This window comes from Capricornis sumatraensis, chromosome X (genome assembly GCF_032405125.1).
Source record: "Capricornis sumatraensis isolate serow.1 chromosome X, serow.2, whole genome shotgun sequence".
In the NCBI taxonomy this organism is placed as follows: Eukaryota; Metazoa; Chordata; class Mammalia; order Artiodactyla; family Bovidae; genus Capricornis; species Capricornis sumatraensis.
In genome coordinates, this window is record NC_091092.1 from 111,449,018 (window position 1) to 111,466,706 (window position 17,689).

Sequence of the window (17,689 nt, forward strand, 5' to 3'; positions counted from 1 at the left end):
TATATTTCCACTTCAGCCTGTGAGTTCCCTGCACTTGAATTCCTCATTTTAGCATTTACCCTGTTCTGTAGACTTCCTTTTCAACTGTTTTTGTGTCTTCACTTGCTTTCCATTCTTCTTTACATCAATCTCAAGTCAATAGATTCCTTATAAGAGATCTGCCTCCACCCGCCCCCTGTCTATTTTGACACGTTAATCTTTCTAAAGGAGCAAGTCCTGGGCTCACATTCCCCAGCACAGAACCCTTTGACGGTTCTCTATTGATGATCTTAGTTTCAAACCGGTGGCCGCTGGAGACAAGAGAGCTGGAGGATATGCTTTGCTTGGTTGTTTTCTTTGGCCTGCGGGGAGCTTTAAAAAGCACTAAAACAGGGCAGAGGTTGAACTGGTCAACACAATCAGTTTAGCACTTATGGCCTTATACCTTGTACAGCTTTACAATTTTATGTGTCCCAAATGCCCCTGAAGGCATTTGATTTTATAACCCCCTAGCCCAGAGGCTAACATCAAAAATTCATAGCCTGGCATTCACAGCCCTAACTTAGTTTCTCTGACTTGCAATTCCACATACCTCTACAGAAAACTGAACTTATTTTTATCTAGTAATAGATGGGCTTAGTAATGTGCTTAGTCACTCAGTTGTGTCTGATTCTTTGTGACCATATGGACTGCAGCCCACCAGACTCCTCTGTCCATGGAATTCTCTAGGGAAGAATACTGGAGTGGGTTGCCATGCCTTCCTCCAGGGGATCTTCCTGACCCCACAATCGAACACGAGTCTCCCTCTTTGCAGGCAGAATCTTTACATCTGAGCCACTGGGGAAACCCATTTTTATCTAAAATGCCCTTAATCTGAAGACACTTCTTTGGAATAGAACTACACATATACAAATTCTCTTCACTTAAAACCACTAGGAAGCTTTGGTTATAAGAACCTGAAAGAATCCATTGTGTTAAGAGAAATGGGATCTGTTGGGAAGCCACCATATAGTTCACAGAAATGAAAGGGGGAAAAAATGGCAGCCACAGCCCAGGCAGGACAGCATTGAGAACTCAGAGCTCAAGAAAGTCCCTGCCATCAAAATGGCTTAGCTCTAAGCTCTCCTGTCCCTGTTTCTCTCAACTCTGGATTCAGTGTTGAATCTAATTGGCCTATATTGGGTCTTTGTCTCACCTTATAAAGTTTGCAGAGTGCAGTGATTAAAAGTCCCTCTGAGATCATGTGAGATGAGGGAAGATTAATTTTCTCCAAAGGAAAAGCAGGGTACCAGTAACCAAAAAAATGAAATGTTTAGTCAGAGCAATTAACGATAGCAGCCACAAAAAAATCCTTAATTCTCAATGACGTAAATGTAATTTTTTTTTTTTTGCTTTTATGTCTGATGTAAATGTGGGTCTGGCTCAGTCTCTTGTGGGGGTCATATTCTTTTCCCTCGGTCCCGGTACACATAATATTTTGTTTGCCTCCTCCGAGAGTCTCTGGCAGGTCTGAAATTTGATTTTAAACACAATTGTGCCCCTCCTACCATCTTGTTGGGGCTTATTCTTTGCCCTTAGATGTGGGGTATCTTTTTTTGGTGGGATCCGACATTCTCCTGTTGATGATTCAGCAGCTAGTTCCAATTCTGGTGTTTGCACAGGAGAAGATGAGTGCATGTCCTTCTACTCCACCATTTTGCCAACAACATGTAACTCTTCTCCATGTGGGAAGTCAGGAATCTAGACTATGTTTACAACGCTGGTTCTGCCACCTCATTAGGTAAACTTCAGGGGCATTGTCAGAGGGGAACTGAAGACTGGGCACTGATTATTAAGTGCCTCACACAGGAAATAGTATATCACTTTCTCACAGTCCCATTTCTCAATTTTTAACCATATTTGTTCCAAAGCAACCTCAAAAGAGTATGGGAACTACTATGGGATACTGGGAAATTCAGTGAGCACTAATTTTCTCCAGAAAGAAGGGATATTAGACATTTAAATAGTGTGTGTGTGTGTATATATATATATATATATTTAAAGAATATATATTAAATGCATATTTAAATAACATTTAAATTACCTTGTTTAAATGTATAATATAATATATAATATATAAATATATTAAAATATATATATATTTCATTAAATGATGCTTCAGTGAATTACTCAGGTACCCTTTCTCAGGTACCCTCAGCTACCCTTTCTATCAAGGCATCCTTGATCAACTGATCAGGAGACAAGTATCTAATTTCTCTGCTCATTTGGAGCATTGCATTCCATGTATTTATACTGATTCCTATCATAATAATTTATAGTTATTCTTTATTGTATAAATTATATCCTATGCTCTTAGGGGGCAATGATCAAGAGTATTAATTTAGTGTGTCTCCTCATAGCATCGAAAGCATAGTAGAGTTTCAGTGTATGATCTTTGAGACAAGAGTAGCAGTATCTGCTTTAAAACTGTGTCCAAAGTACATGGTGGATTTTCAATGAAAATATTGATGAGTTTTTGAAACATAGAGCTAATTTCTTACAACATTTCATGTTACTCTAGATTTTATTTACCTTGTATTCATCATAAATATAAATTTAATACAATAATATAAAATCCTATTAAATTACTTTCAAGTAAATAAAACATCACAATACTCTATATATTTACAGAAAAGTACATATTTTATATTATTTATGTTTGATATATGTAGTCACAGAGAACCAAGAGCATTGCCATAAATAACACAAAATGGGCTATTCACGTTAGAATGCATTTTATAGAAGATATTTTTAATTGGAAAAGTTAGCATGGATTTATATTGAATGAGAACAATTCCTCAAAATAACGGTATATCACACTCTTGGGTGAGATCTGAAGATACCAGTCATTGAATGATATGGATGGGTAGAATTTGAATAGTTTTAATTTTAATGAAGGATTTCCTGTGACATTTTAAGAGCCCCAAATTAATTTTTTCTATTAAGTAATAGAGATTTTAAAGCTAAGCAGAAGCTTCATTGGCAAAACAGACAAGATTTAGTAGGTTATCTTAAGTGTATCCTAAATCCTCTTTAATATTATGGATAAGATATATATCCTTTTAGTTTCCAGCCACTTCTGCCTATATTGATTTAAAATAAACTCTTCTTTATATCTAATATACCATGTAAGTGCGCAATTTGTAGCACAGTGAAATAATTTCACTGAATTATTTTGCCTCTTTGGTACCTGAGATCATTTTATGAATCATTTATTTTTCTATTTATGTAAGTTGTACTCTTTCAAAGTCTTACCTGTGGCTACGTTCAAAACAGTGAAAAGGGATATTCTACCCTAGTCCTTAGCATTCCAGGGGAAGTGTATTTGCAGTCATACATAGCACATGGATTTTATATATTTTATAGTTGAAGCATTTGGAGGCCAAATTATTTCACAGTTATACAGGCCAGCCTCTTGAAAACTCAGGTGATTTCTCATTTGAAGCAGTATCCCTAATCTTATCTTCAGTCAAATAAGGCAGTGTAAAATATTGCATTGATATGGAAAACTGATGCCTGATTTTTTCATCTAATATAGACTGATGCAATTCAGTAATTCTGTGATGAGAAAGCAAGATTTACCTGGAACAATTGAGTCTCAATATTAATATTGGACTAACTTCATTGAGAATATGACTTATGTATGGCATTCTATCCTTGGCTTCTCATCTTTAGGCTGAGAATAACATCCTCTCTCTGTCTCCATATGTAAAAGATCTTTTAACTCTTTAAAAACCATATGTACTCTGTGAAGCCAAGGAATTGGTAGCACTGTTTTCTGTAGCACGAGTCAACACATTTTTCTATAAAGAGCCAGGTAGTAAATAGTTTAGGCTTTGTATGTCCTGTGGTCTTTGTCACAACTTTTCAAGTCTACCTTATTTGTGCAAACACTACCATAGACAATACATAAATGAATAGGTGTGATTGTATTCTAATAAAACTTTCTTTTTAAAAATCAGCCCCCTCCTGAGACAAATAAACATAGAATTACCATATTACCCAGTTATTCCACTTCTGAATATATACCCAAAAACACTGAAAGCAGGAACTCAGGCAGGTATTTGCATACCCATGTTTATAGGAGCATTATTCACAATAAACAAAAGGTAGAAACAACCCAAATGTCCACTGATATAACTGAATGCATAAACAGAGTGTGGTGTATCCATACAATGTAATATTACTCAGCTTTAAAAAAGAGTGAGATTTTGATACATGTTACCACGTGGATGAAGAGTGAAGACGTTAGGCTCAGTGAAAAAAGACAAAGACAAAAGGAAAAATACTGTATGACTCCACATATATAAGGTACCTAGATAGTCAAATTCATGAAGAAAGTGGAATGGTGGTTACCAGGGGCTAGAGGTAGATAGGAATGGGGAATTCTTTAATGGTAGGGAGTTTCAGATTAGAAGGATGAAATGTTCTAGAAATGGATAGTGGTGATAGTTACACAGCAGTGTGAATATGGACTTCCCCAGTGGCTCAGCAGTAAAAAATCTGCCTGCAATGCAGGAGATGCAGGCAGGAGATGCAAGTTCTATCCCTGGGTAAGGAAGATCCCCTGGAGGAGGAAATGGCAACCCATTCCAGTACTGTTGCCTGGGAAATCCTGTGGACAGAGGAGCCTGGCAGGTTATACTCCATGGGGCTGAAAAACAGTCAGACATGACTGGATGCCTAAACAACATCAATGTGAATATACTTAGTGCCACTGAATTCTACACTTTAAAACAGTTAAAATGCTAAATGTTACATTTGGTAGATATTCTCACACACACAAAAAAGTTCATGGACCTAAACTGCTGATCCCCATCTATAATTGTATGAATGAGCAATATATGGAAGATACATATGAGAGTCATAGACATAGAAATGCTATTTTAAATTATGTGAGTGGATACAATAACCTCAGTAGAGAGTATGGCCAGAAGAGAAGATGGGTCAGGACAAAGTCATGAGGAAGTGCAACATGAAAACAAATAGCCACTGAGAAAGGAAGAAAACCAGGAGATACTTTCAGAGAGAAGCCAGTGGGCAGCAGTGGTCCACTGTATAAGTTTAAGGCATCAGTGATACTGCTCATCAGTGCTGACGACCCATTGGAAGTGACTGACCATGTGTTGATTATGAATACAGTGCCCTCTTATGTCTTCTATTTTGCTTAATGTTTAATTACAATCATGTCCATAGTTACAATATAAGAGAGTTAGAATTATATACTTAAGAGAAGCATTCTGTGTCAGAGGAAATAGGAATGTAGGAAATTCCTTTTGTCATTTATGGATGGATATATAATAAGCAGGAGGAAAATAAAACTGGTTAAACTAGACAAGAAAAGTTTAATAGGAATGAAAGAAAATATTGCTTACTAAGGAATGTAAGAAACTTAAAACAATATTAGCTCGAAAGAGAGTGAGGAAAAGCCACATTTACCATTTTATTATATGCCTATAGAGTAGACATAAAACACATATAATCATTTTGAGAGCGGATAGTAGATTGTGAGCAGAAGAGAAAGCAGAATTTTAAAACTAACATATATTTAAATGTTAAAAACACCACTTCCAATATTTCCACTGAGATGTATTCAATAAAAATGCTCTACAGTGAGTACTATATATGTGGAGTTCCTGTAAATCCTCCAGATAAAATGTTCTCTAGAACTATAAAAAATATTATAATTATTACTGCTGTTATCAGAAAAATAAATACATGTTTTCCAAGAACTAGATAAGGAGCTGATTTCATCATTCTAGGCAAATGCTTGGGCACTGAATGGTTCCAAACACTTTTCATGTAAAAAAAAAATGACAGTGTATACAGAATAGTTTATGAAGAGAACTAAAGAATTTTGGCGTTGCTCCAGAATTGCAAGCTTTAAGAAGACAGTAGGCATTGCTGGATGATAGCAGCTATGTCAGCACCTCTGACTATGGACCTTATCAGGATATCCTGGCTCCCATTCCAGAATATTTGGGTGTTTAATCCGTGGACCAAAGACAAGAACAGAAACACAAAGGAATTTTGTCTAAAAGTAGCCTTCAGTTTGTGTGGAGTATTAACAGGACAAAATCAAGTTTATATTGATAGTTTGTCCAGGAATAAGTGAATGTCAGACACAGTCAAGTACTTAGCTTTGGAATTAGACTGACCTGAGTTTGAATCTTAGCTCCACCAATCCCTGACTGTGTGAATTTTTGCCAAGTTTTACCTGAGTCTCAGTTCACTCCTTAGTCAAATAAGGATAATAAAGGTATCAATTTGACCTTTGTTGGCAATGTTTTGAGATTCTCATCAGTATGTTCTGGTCTTCTCTTCAAGCATCTTTCCTCTTTGGTCATTTCAAGGTTCTTTGAAATTATGAACAGCAGCTCATATTCACCAAAGAATATGGAGAACCATTGGCTCAAAGGAACTTTTTAGTGGGATATTTGATGAGCTTCTGATGTAATTTCTTATGCTTCAAATGTAAGAGTAGGCTTTAAGACACTATGAAACTGTGTTGCAAAGCTCTATTTCATAGAGTTGAGCACAACCAAAATCAACTTGATGACAACAAAACATATTTTTTTACTATTGTAGGGCTTCTCTTGTGGCTCGGCTGGTAAAGAATTTGCCTGTGTGTGGGAGACCTGGGTTCAATCCCTGGGTTGGGAAGATCCGCTGGAGAAGGGAATGGCTACCCATTCCAGTATTCTGGCCTGGAGAATCCCATGGACTGTATAGTCCATGGGGTCACAAAGAGTCAGACATGACTGAGCAACTTTCACTATCAAATATAAGGAATGTTTAATGCCTGGCTAGAAATGGGATTTGTAAAGTTTTACATACATAAACACACACACACTTTATTTACATATATATATATATATATATATATATATACACACACACAATTTGATACATATAATTATTATGGAATGTGAACATGAGAATAATTGGAAATTTCTTCTGGGCTAGAATAATTTCCCCATAAGAATTGAGCCCTTATCCTAAAAAGATATTTTTGAAACTTACTTATTTTTTCTTTAATTTAATAGTTTTACTATCCTACAGTCTTGGTCCCTATACGTAAAAATTATACAAGATCTCACTATTTTCATAGTGTTAGCATGTCAGCATATTTTAAAACAATATCTGTACCTTTATTTTTATCATTTTCATACTTAAAATCCAGTCTGACAACTCCAGAAAAGCAAAGTTATATATGATCATTTATAATAAAAGTCACATTGAATTATTCTTGATAATTCATTTGGCGTAGTGGAGTACAGTATACAGTTTAATTAGTAATTAATTATATGGTTACTAACCCACATTTTATTGAGAACCCAGAAATTTGCAATTATTAGTCTTATATTTGTAATGAGCTCTTTACTTACTTTCTGCTCTTATATTTTTTGGCATAGTGCCGCAATTAATTAGTATCATAATATAAACAGGCTATAAAGTGGGCATCTGGGTGCTTAGATGCTTAGATGTGTAGCAAGTGATACTTTAATTATAATTTGAGTCTAATTGTTGTCAAATAAAATTTTAATTTCTCAGTATAGAAATTAAAATAGATAAGTGAACAATTCACTATAAGAATATAATATAGTTTAAGACTAAATAATTGAAATCACCACACAACTTCAGAAGTTTTATTTAACAAAAGTTGTAATGTTTTAATGAATATTAATATTACATTTTTATTATTTTTCATCATAAAATATAAGGCACATTTCAGAAAAGTATTATTTCATTAAATATCAGATATTACAATTAATTCATAAATATTGCTGTACATGAGCATTTGTAGGGAATCCATAATGGATCTGCAGATTTGGGGTTATTTTATACCAATAATATCTTTCTCTTATTGGTATTTTATTTTATGCCTATAATATCCTTATGAACAAAGCTAGTGGAAGTGATAGAATCTCAGCTGAGCTATTTCAAATCCTAAAAGATGATGCTATGAAAGTGCTGCACTCAGTATGCCAGCAAATTTGGAAAACTCAGCAGTGGCCACAGGACTGGACAAGGTCAGTTTTCATTTCAATCCCAAAGAAAGACAATGCCAAAATGTTCAAATTACTGCACAATTGTGCTCATCTCACATGCCAGCAAAATAATGCTCAAAATTCTCCAAGCTAGGCTTCAACAGTACATGAACAAAGAACTTCAAGATATTCAAGCTGGATTTTAAAAAGGCAGAGGAACTAGAGATCAACAGAGGCCAACATCTGTTGGGTCATAGAGGCTTCCCTGATAGCTCAGTTGGTAAAGAATCTGCCTTCCATGCAGGAGATCCCGGTTCAATTCCTGGGTCAGGAAGATCCACTGGAGAAGGGATAGGCTACCCACTCAGGTATTCTAGGGCTTTCCTTGTGGCTCAGCTGATAAAGAATCTGCCTGCAATGTGGGAGACCTGGATTCGATGCCTGGGTTGGGAAGATCCCTGGGAGAAGGGAAAAGCAACACACTCCAGTATTCTGGCCTGGAGAATTCCATGGACTGTGTAGTCCATGCGGTGGCAAAGAGTCGGACATGACTGAGCAACTTTCACTTTAACTAAAGAAGTAAAAGTTGGATCACAGAGAAAGCAAGAGAATTACAGAAAAAACATCTACTTCTGCTTTATTGACTACACCAAAGCCTTTGACTGTGTGAATCACAACAATTTGTGGAAAATAGTTCAAGAGATGGGAATACCAGACCACCTGACTAGCCTCCTGAGAAATCCATATGCAGGTCAAGAAGCCACAGTTAGAACTGAACATGGAACAATGGACTGATTCCAAATTGGGAAAGGAGTAAGACAAGGCTGTATATTGTCACCCTGCTTATTTAACTTATATGCAGAGTACATCGTGCAAAATGCCAGGCTAGATGAATCACAAGCTGGATCAAGATTGCCAGGAGAAATTCCAATAACCTCAGATATTCAGATGACACCACCCTTATGACAGAAAGTGAAGAGGAAGTAAAGAGCCTCTTGATGAAAGTGAAAGAGGAGAATGAAAAAGCTGGCTTAAAACTCAACATTCAAAAAAATGAAGATCATATAATCTGGTCCCATCACTTCATGGCAAATAGATGGGGAAACAATGAAAACAGTGACAGACTTTATTTTCTTGGGCTCCAAAATCACTACAGATGGTGACTGCAGCCATGAAATTAAAATACACTTGCTCCATGGAAGAAAAGCTAGACAGCGTATTAAAATGCAGAGCCATTACTTTGCCGACAAAAGTCTGTCTCTTCAAAGCTATGGTTTTTCCAGTAGTCATATATGGATGTGAGAGTAGGACCATAAAGAAAGCTGAGCACTGAAGAATTGATGCTTAAACTGTGGTGTTGGAGAAGACTCTTGAGAGTCCCTTGGACTGCAAGGAGATCAAACCAGTCAATCTTAAAAGAAATCAGTCCTGAATATTCATTGGAAGGATTGATGTTGAAGCTGAAGATCCAGTACTTTGGCCACCTGATGCGAAGAACTGATTCCTTAGAAAAGACCCTGATGCTGGGCAAGATTGAAGGCAGGAGGAGAAGGAGATGACAGAGGATGTGATAGTTGGATGTCATCACTAACTCGATGGACATAAGTTTGAGCAAGCTCTGGGAGTTGGTTATGGACAGGGAAGCCTGGCGTGCTGCAGTCCATGGGATCGCAAAGAGTTGGACATGACTGAGCAACTGAAATGAACTGAATACCCTTCTCTAACTTCTTCAAAGCATAATTGTTTCATTTTCCATGCCACAATTGTTTCTGCAATGAAACAGTTGAAATAATTAATATGACATCTTTCTTGTCATAAAACCCGCAACTCATTGTGGTGATGATTATGGAAGTGAAAGATTATAAAATATTTGCCTTAAATTAATATCTTTATATTTGCAAGCTTGGCAGTTTTCTTCTTCTGTCTCTGACCTGCACACTGAAAACCTGCCAGAACTGATCATTCTTAGACTCTTCATTCATTCAACAAATTGTATTGTGATCCCGCTATAATTCTAATACTGTGTTTAAAGACTTGAAGTATACAGCTGAATAAAATATGGGCCCTGATCTCAAAAATTTTAGAGAAGGAATAATGATCAACTCCATTTTAATGCAGAGTGATGAGCCCTTGGGGTGGAGTCTGTATTGGGAGCAGTGGGCATACAATGGTGGGGAGGGGGAGTGGGGTTCACCTAACCAAACCTCAGGGCTGCAGTCAGGAAAGAACAGGAAAGATCTTGAACTGAATTCTAAAAAAACTAAGAGGGATTAATCAAATTTAAAAAAAAAAAGGTTAGCAAAAAAGCACTGTCATATATTAAGAACAAAAGCATGAGCAAACTTACCCATTATCTTATTAGCTTTGTATTAAGAACAAGTCATTAAATTGACATTAAGATCTTCTGCATCCCCAGAATCTGCCATCATATCTGGACCAGTATTCAATAACTGAAATATTTAATGACTAAGTTTTTTTGCATTCACTGTCACTACTCTATACTCTATTTCAGAGAGCAATTCCAGGCACATGCTGAAGTATTTTAATGTAAAATAGTATGATGTATGAATTTTTCTTTGACAAACCTACAAAAAACTTATATATATAAGCAGTAGGAGAAGGTGAAACAAGATTGGCAAAATACTGATAATTATTGAAGTTGAGTGACAGATACATGGGAGTCATCATCTTGTTATTTTTACATTTACATATCTTTGAAAATGTTCATAATATAAAACAAAGCTATAGAGTACAACTTATTTTTTTTTTCTTTGGCAGTCGTTTTTAAATGTGGCTCAACAATTAAATTTATATTAACTGAGGGAATCTACAAAAAATCAATCAAATACTCTGATTTTGTTGGTCTGGAGTGGGGCCTGCCTGAATATAGCTAAATTGTGTGTGTGTGTTTTGTGTGAAATTAGCTCCCTAGCTGGTTCTCTAGCGCATAGAAAAAGTTAACGAGTTCTGGATCTGCAATTTCAACACCTGCGATTAGGTGGTGTTAATTATGAGTCATAATTTGACTTGTAGAGTATTAACAGAACTAGATCCCTCATGTTATGATTTTCTCTGAGTCCTTTCTATGACTTGTTTTCAAAAAAAATAGTATATAAAACTAATATATTCAAAGAATAAGCAAAGTTAATGAATTAAGGTGTAGGCACTGGTAAGCACCTTCTTTCTCTTACACATGGAATTAGACTAATGTTTAAATTCACTCCGTGGTGTACTACAGATGGCTCATAGTAGCTTGCTAGAGCCAGTCATTAAACTTTCAGAAACTTTTGGACCATTGTTAAACATAACTGTCACTGAAAATTAAATTATATTAACATACATTAAATTATATTACAAACAAAGGAAATAGACGCTCAGATCTCACCATTGCCTAATTATTTTACTACCTTTTACTTTAATCTCTGATTTTGATACCATTTTTGTCTATTGTATCTGAATGGTGGACTATATAATGGTACACTACCAGCTCCATGTTTACTGGCGCAATGATGATAGCTTGAAATAAAATTTAATGGGTAACTATACTCAGCACTCTGTAGTGGTGTATATGGGAGAAAAATCTAAAAAATAAAGAATGGATATGTATGTGTGTGTATATATACATCCAGTGTATATCCAGTGTGTGTGTGTGTGTGTGTGTGTGTGTGTGTGTGAAAGTGAAAGTCGCTCAGTACTGTCCAACCCTTTGTGATCCCATGGACTCTACAGTCCATGAAATTCTCCAGGCCAGAATACTGGATGGGTAGCCTTTCCCTTCTCCAGGGGATCTTCCTGATCCAGGGATCGAACTCAGGTCTCCCGCATTACAGGCAGATTCTTTACCAGCTGAGCAAAAAGGGAAGCATGACTGACTAACTTTGTTATATACTTGAAACTAAGACAACATTGTAAACAACTCTACTGCTATAAAAATTTATACACACACACACACATATAATGGGAGTATTCAAATAAATCCCCACCCACTTCCAGGAGAGCTGTTAGACAGTTACCAGCACACCACTGACTTAACATCTTATGATTGTTTCTCCTATCTGTAAGATCTTGACCAATAAATACATACCTTGTCTTTTTAAAACTTGCTTTTAGTTATCAGTTTGTAGTGTCATATGTGAAACCAGCTTCTGGACTAATTAGCTTTCTTTTTTTAATTTAAATTTATTTATTTTAATTGGAGGCTAATTACTTTACAATATTGTATTGGTTTTGCCATACATCGACATGAATCCGCTACGGGTTTACACGTGTTCCCCATCCTGAACCCCCCTCCCAGCTCCCTCCCCATACCATCCCTCTGGGTCATCCCAGTACACCATTGGCATTTAATCAAGCAAATGCTTGCCAGAGTTTTATCCACCTGAGTATTTATTTTCATATGTATACTCTAAAGAGAAAGAAAGTATTTTTTTTTCATTCTTTATTTTCATTCTTACCTAAAGATCATATAATTTCATCCCATGTGTGTTTCTTTGGTTAACTAAAATCTTACTTAGTTAGCTTTCATAATATGCATATCCCTTTCTGGCTAAATTCAACAATTTAAAATCCCGACTGTTGTCTAAGAATAGTTTCAAGGTTACAGATTAGCATTAAGAAATTTTGAAAAAGAAAAGTTATAGTGTCATACCACCTCAAAATGTTGATCTACGTTCACTTTATGATTTTTAAAGTGTAGAAAATGAAGCTTAAAGATAAAATGACTAAAGTTTACCCAAGATCCCATTGTTAGTTGGCAGCAGTGCAATGATTATCATCCAAGTATTGCGATTCATTTTCTACTTTCATTTCTACAGGACTATTTGTTTTCAGGAATTTTTATGTTTTTGCCTATCTATTCCATACCAGAAAAGAATATCACAACAAAAATTCTTTTCTTGCAATTCCATCTTCACCTCAGGGACACATAACAATTTTATGTGTGCCTGTGTGTATGTGTGTGCATGCACATTTACACATATTATACCTATCCCAGTGTTTTAACTAAATAAGATTGCTATTCTTTGCTACGAGATAATCTGACTCCCAAGAAACAACATGAGTAATCAGATCCTAGCATCCTGAGGCAAATTTAGCCAAGATGTTTCATGAGATGTTACAAGGTGCATAGGCACATGTTTTATGTTTGTTTATTTATTTGGGGGACAAAAAGCCCTAAGAGTACTAAATAAAACAAGTAACATTCTCTCTGTATTAGATAAATGATGCTATTTCCCTTTTAGAGCTTCCATTTTTTAAAGAAAGCAAAAAGATACATAGTAACTTGTTATGAAGTTAAATGTTAAAACATCCTAAGAGAATCCTGTTAAAAGTGATATCTCTGGATATAAAGCCCTTGCAGGATAACCATGTCAGCCTTATTTCTAGCATGATTGTTGTATATAATAAGGCCTTTAAAGTTTGAGGGAAGGGGTGATAATGAGCCTGGTACTTACCTTGTGGTCGAAACTGCTCCTTCTGAGTTGATTATCGTGCAACTTTGGGTGTTAGCTTTACAGAACTGTGGACCCCTAGAGTGCTGTGGCATATCACCTAAGTCACATTATCAGATTTCGTTCCCAAGAGAACTGGATTTAATATGGAATTGAAGTAATATGTAGCCAATCTAGTGAAGTGAAAGTTGCTCAGTCATCTCTGACTCTTTGCAACCCCATGGACTGTACAGTAAATGGAATTCTCCAGGCCAGAATCTAGAGTGGGTAGCTGTTCCCTTCTCCAGGGGATCTTCCCGACCCAGGGGTCAAACCCAGGTCTCCCTCATTGCAGGTGGATTCTTTACCAGCTGAGCCACCAGGGAATCCCAAGAATACTGAAGTGGGTAGCCTATCCCTTCTCCAGGGGATCTTCCCAACCCAGGAATTGAACCAGGGTCTCCTGCATTGCAGGTGGATTTTTTACCAACTGAGCTACCAGGGAAGCTCTGGCCAGTCTAAGTAAGTATATTTATCAAAGAAGTTTAGTTAGGAATCAGGTCAGGAAAGGAAGTCCATTTTATGGATTGGAAAATAGCTTGAATGATCTTGGGTCTTTCTGAAAGGGGTGTGGTAGTGTATCTATTTCTAGTGATCTATATAAAACAGGCTCTTTTGAGATACACCTGTCTCACAACAGAATTTCCACTGAAAGCTATAATGTATTGGTTCATGTATTAAGCAAATGTGTTATGAAAGAGCCCACAGCTGGAGTCTGTTGTAAAGAAACAGTGCCAAACCATCATTAGAGATTTCTGATCTGAGTGGCATTCTCATCCAGTCCAAAAATATAACAAAGAAAAAATGTGACCTCAAAAGGATGCATTTTATACAGTTATACAGAAAATGCTAATGTCCGCAGGAACAGAAATGTAAATCAGGGAATGGGGCAAAAGTCACTGCCAGGCTTATCTTTGAAGCACAAAACAACAGTGGCAACCAGGCATTGGGATGCTCTGGGGTCAGTGGGACTAAAATTGCTTCAAACAAGGTGTGGAATTGGAGACATGTTCAGTGTTCACAGCCAAAGTCTGGTTGGCAGCTCCTCTGTTCCTGAAAGAAACCTGTACGGGGGAGGGGGGTTGCTGCTTTAGGCTGCAGCCTAGAGCTATAGTTTACAGAAAGCTATAGGCCAACAGAGGCCTAAGAGTAATGATGGAGGCTTATAACTAAGAGTGGTGTCAAGGCTGTTCTCTCACTTGATGAATGGACTGGAATTAGCCCCAATCACATTGCAGCGTGGAAACTTTCAACCTCAGAAAGGCTGCATGGAGCACAGAGGGTGAAGTCAAGGCAACTACAAGATACTACCTTGGAACAGATGAGGGAAGAGAATTAGATACAGGGTTCACCATGGACCTCAGTGAAAAGGGACAGTTGACATGAATAATATGCACCATTATTATTTTTGTTCTATTTACTGAGTGAAGTGTGAATGTGGTTGTCCCAGCAGTCCAATCTGTGCTGCTTAAGGTAAGGGATCATGCTCAATATTTATAGTTTGGACTGGGTTTTGCTTGAGCACAAAATAGGCTGCAGTGATTTTCCCTGTGATGAATCATGCTATCCGTTTACAAACATATTTTTAAACAATCTGATGAAATAGAAGATGTAAAATTGCCAAGAAAAAAGAAACTGAGTTGAAAACATGTTATTTCATCTCCAAATTCTTCTGAGATCACCCTAAAGGAATTTAAAAAAAAAATGCAGTTGCAAAATCTCAAAGAAAGAGGAGACATCTGCAAAGACATATCTAGTCTGTAAAGAAGGAAATTAAGACAAGGATTCCAGATTGTTCTGTGGGACCAAAGAAAGACTCCTGAATTGAAGGCATTAGGTATTTTACAGGGTGGTGATAGTCTTGAGTGGGGCTGGAAATGAACGGTTTGTTTTGAAGCCCCTAAAAGGAGCAAGTAAGTAGATGTCAGATCTCCAGCTCAGGAGTAGACAGACACTAATCCTATCCCATCCTATCAGGCATGAGGAAGTAGTGTGCTTTCTGGTGAGACTGAAAGAGGAAAAACTCTCAACATGTACACAATAGGATCAGTTGATGGAAGGACTGAACCATCACACTGAATGTAGGGGATGAAGTTAAGGTCAATATGTTTAATGGTAAGACTACCAGACTCTCCTCTCCCTCCTGGCTATTAGGTTTCTATGCTCTGAGCAGAAGATTATAAGTTTTTCTTCAGAGAACCTGGTCATCATAAGACAAAAGATCTACAGCTAATAATATATTATGATCCACAATGAAATAACAGAATCCTTACCTGGTTACCCTATATTGAAGCCTGCCCCACATATTCACAGAGGGCTTCCAATAAACATTTAAGTACTTCAATTTTAAGAGATAACCAAGGATTTACAGATATTGAAAGCCTCTAACAACAACAACAAAAACTGAAGCAACCATAAAAAAGCAGTCATATTAGCAAAAAAAAATAATAAATAACAATATAAATAAATCAAGAAACTCTGAAGAGATATAAGATACAGATCTTAAGAAAACTTGTTAAACATAGCTACAGTTATTACCTCAGAATGAGATTAGTTACTGCATTTATACTCTAAAAATATATGAGAATATAGAAAAATATATTTCAGAGAAAGAATAATTATTATTATGTGATTTATATTTAAATTAACATTTTAATAGCAGTTTTAAAGCAGTAGAAATATTTTGTATGATACTATAATAGTGGATGCATGTCATATTTGTCCAAATGCATGGAATATACCACATCAAGAGTGAACACTAACCTGTGAACTTGGGGTGAGTATTACTTGTCAATGTTAAGTTCATCAGTTGGCACAGATATAATACTCTGATACTGGATCTTTATAATGGGAGAACTCTGTGTTGTCAGGAGAAGATAGAGGGTATAGGGTAATTCATTGTACTTTCTGCTCAATTTTGCCATGAATAGAAAACTTCCCTAAGAAATTAAGTATAATAAAAATTAAATAGCAGAAATAAAAGTTCAACAAAAGAGGTAAAAGATAAATTTGAAGAACTCTTCAATAAAATAATATAAACACACAAAGAGATGTAAAATGAGAAAGAAAATACCAGACTCTTAGAGGATGATATTAGGTCAGTGGTTTTTAACTGGAAGTGATTTTGCTCTCCAGAAAACAATTGTCAGTGTCTGAAGATAATGTTGTTTATTACACAGCAGGGAGGGGATGGTACTTGCATCTTATAAACCTGAACTGGAAGAATGTTACTGGATCTTCAGCAATACACAGTACAGCCACAAACAGCAATAATTGTCCAAACCAAAATATCGGGTTTTGTTGAAAAATCTTAATCTAAGTAGTCAAATAGCCAAATAATCAAAATTACAGACAAAATAAGAATGGAAACTATGGAGAGGAAATTATCAAAGATGTGACAAAATAAATGTTTTTAGAAATGAAGAAAATGAGTTTCCAGATTTAAAGGGCATACTGAATAGCCAAGATTAAAATAAAAGTCCACACAAGGCTTATCATCATGGAATTCCAAAACAAGAAGGATAAAGAGAAGTTCGAGGGTCAAAAATCAGAATGGCTTTAGACTTTTTAATGACAGTAGAGACTAGGAGAAAATGGAGTATTGTCTTTAAAAAAGTGAGATATAACTGACTTACAATGTTTCAAGTGTACAGCAAAGTGATTTATATATGTGTGTGTGTGTGTGTGTGTGCGTGTGTGTGTATGTGTATAGGTAGATGGGTAGATCCTTGTTTATGTATTTTACCTATAGTAATTTATATCTGTTAATCCCAAATTCACCCTTCCCTCTCTTTCTGCTTTATTAATCATAAATTTGCTTTTTCTCTGTGAATCTATTTCTGTTTTGTTAATAAGTTCATTTGTATCATTTTTTTTTAGATTCCACATAGAAGTGGTTTCATATGGTATTTATCTTTCTTTCTCTGCCTGGCTTACTTCACTTGGTATGATAATCTTTAGGTCCATCCATGCTGATGCTCAGTTATGTCTGTCTCTGCAACCCCATGGACTGCAGCATACCAGGCTTTCCTGTCCTTCACTATCTCCTGGAGTTTGCTCAAATTCATGTGCATTGAGTAGGTTATGCCATCCGACCATCTCACTCTCTGTCACCCCCTTCTCCTCCTGCCTTCAATCTTTCCCAGCATCAGGGTCTTTTCCAATGAGTCAGCTCTTAAAAGTTTGGGGCTT

General features: G+C 36.3%; 1 protein-coding gene across 1 annotated transcript in view; it reads left to right on the plus strand.

The window, feature by feature from the left end:
* Nucleotides 1–17,689, plus strand: part of DMD (dystrophin) — a 1,795,368-nt gene that overhangs the window by 557,788 nt on the left and 1,219,891 nt on the right. The gene's annotated exons all lie outside the window — the stretch shown is intronic.